This window comes from Pteropus vampyrus, unplaced genomic scaffold (assembly GCF_000151845.1).
Source record: "Pteropus vampyrus isolate Shadow unplaced genomic scaffold, Pvam_2.0 Scaffold38, whole genome shotgun sequence".
Lineage (NCBI taxonomy): Eukaryota > Metazoa > Chordata > Mammalia > Chiroptera > Pteropodidae > Pteropus > Pteropus vampyrus.
This window is the reverse complement of record NW_011888819.1, coordinates 3400742-3403419: the sequence shown is the minus strand read 5'-3', so window position 1 is coordinate 3403419 and position 2678 is coordinate 3400742. Positions and strand designations below refer to the sequence as shown.

The 2678-nt window shown below is 38.7% G+C and overlaps 1 pseudogene; it reads left to right on the top strand.

The window, feature by feature from the left end:
• The first annotated feature begins 1188 nt into the window (after positions 1–1188).
• Positions 1189–2100, top strand: LOC105290807 (annotated as a pseudogene).
• Positions 2101–2678: the final 578 nt, after the last annotated feature.

The following is a 2678-nucleotide window of genomic DNA, read 5'->3' as shown; positions in this document are numbered from 1 at the left end:
AACAGAAAGTCATAGAGCGAGAGTATTTGCTGGATTGTGGAGAGGTCAGAGGACCCAGAGGCCGTGGAAACTGTGGTAGGGGAGAAAGTTCTGGGATAATTCTAATGGTACCCAAGGATTTCATTATTTTAATAACCAGTAATACCAGCTACATACAAGTCCTGAAGACAACCAACATTCCTATAAGTGACATAGTGAAATAGATTTGTCTATAACACATTGGGAGTTCATTTTAGAAGCAGTAATAAAGTTTATAGAGCCAAGGAAAGACCCCATAACTGAGACCCTTCTCACTTGTAGACGCTTAGTCCCTTATCAAACCGTACCTGTTAATCAAATGAAACAATAAAAACGGGACCCTCCCACACCCTTTCTCTTTCATAATAGACAGGAACTTTGAGGAAAAAGTGTAAAGATGCAGTAGAGTTTATAAACAGGCCATATTAAACGCAGGAACATTAAAACACAGGTCAAGTTGATGTGGTCCTTCTAGATTTGCCTTGAAATTCTTAGTGTTCCCCATTAAGTACATACTCAGAGCAGATGCTGAGCACAGTTAGGGAAGCGGTAATGGCCTGGTGGTCCAGCTTTTTACTGGGAACTGTAGAGCCCTTGATGTATTTGAGAAAGCTGCTAATTCCTGGAGTATATTTGAGTTCCAAAGCATTTTGGAAACATTTGGTAAACATGTACAAACATACTCTATGTGTAATGACCTTGAAAACGGGTATTTAATCGGCTGTTTAGTGACTGCATGACTTAGGTCTTTTTTTCTCAAACAGTAGATGGTCAAAACTTCGGGAAAATTTTCTCCACAAAAACTCATGTAGGATTACACTCATGTGTTATGCCTGTGAGTCTTGAATATTTTTATTACTCTTTTTAAACGTAAAATGCATTTATCCATCTACTTTCTTCCTACCTACTACAAATAGTTTTCTTTCTTAGGCAAAGAGTAATCCTAGCGTATAAAAAGGATAAAGAATTAATGCTATATTAGTTTTAAAAATGGCTTTAGACCAAGATCTCAGTCCAAAAAAAAATGATTTCATGTATTTTCACAAATAATTTTTTTTTCTGTATTTAAAATGAAATACATGACTAAATATTCCACATATGAAAAACATGTATGGAGAAGTTGGGTCAAGTTCAAAATACCATTGTAGTAGCCTTTTTCTATGCCCAGCACAGCCATGACTTGTGGTCCTAAGAAGCATCTGAAGTGAGTAGCAGCTCCCAAGCATTGAATGCAGGATAAACTGATGGGTGTGTTTGCAGCTCGTCCATCTACCAGTCCCCACAAGCTGAGAGAATGTCTCTGTCTCATCGTTTTCCTAAGGAACAGACTGAAGTGTGCCCTAATAGGAGATGAAGATAAGAAGATGTGCATGCAGCGGTTTATCAAGATCGATGGCCAGGTCTGGACTGATGTGACCTACCCTGCTGGTTTTATGGATGACATCAGCATTGACAAGACTGGAGAGAATTTCCGTCTGGTCTATGACACCAAAGGTTGCTTTCCTGTTCATCAGCTTACACCTGAGGAGGCCAAGTACAAGTTGTGTAAAGTGAGAAAGATCTTTGTGGGCACGAAAGGAATCCCTCATCTGGTGACTGATGGTGATCACACCATCCACTACTCCAGTCCTCTCATCAAAGTGAACGACACCATTCAAATTGATTTGGAGACTGGTAAAATTACTGATTTCATCAAGTTTGACACCAGTAACATGCATACAGTGACTGGAGGTGCTAACTTGGGAAAAATTGGTGTGATCACCAACAGAGAGAGACACCCTGGCTCTTTGTGTGGTTCATGTGAAAGACGCCAATGGCAACAGCTTTGCCACTTGGCTCTCTGACATTTTCATTATTGGCAAAGGCAACAAACCATGGATTTCTTTTCCCTGTGACAAGGGTATCTGCCCGACTGTTGCTGAAGAGAAAGACAGGAGACTGGCAGCTAAATGGAACAGCAGGTGAAATGATTTCTAGAGTCCTTGTCTTTCAGAGATGCACACCGAAGGATATACAGAAAAATGAGACACAATCTCAAACTTGCTTTAGAATAATCTGTGTATGAGGAAGATCAATGTGACAAGATTGACCATGTACTGATAATGTGGAAACCAGGAGAATTGGTACACAGGCTTCAGTACGCTTGTCACTTCTGTCATTTTTAACATTTTAAATAATAAATTTACAAAGAAACAAACAAACAAAAATAACATTGTGCCAATTAGTGGTAGATTCCAATATGAGAAAAAATTGTTTTCCAGGCTTTCTGTGGTTTTATTCAACAGACATCCCACCTGAGTTCTAAATTTATTTCACAAAGCAGCTAAGCTCCTGGGAGAGAAATTATACTGTAAGGTAAGTTTGTAAGGAAATATGTACAGATATACTCTCACAACTCACAATGAGTGCAATTCCACTACACACCTACTGCTCAGTAGTCTCTTAGAGTTTCAGAGGAGATGAGTAAAAATGTAGAATTGCAGCGATTCTTTCAAATTTATAGTGATTAATTAATAAACATTTCCTGAAGTAGGGTTCTAAATTTCATCTTTCACGAACCTATATTTTTAGCCTACTTTGGTATTCCAGTTATCCCTTTACGCTCCTCTTGAATGTCACCCAAAACTCTTTGATTCTGTTTTGCAGCAGACAATTTAAGA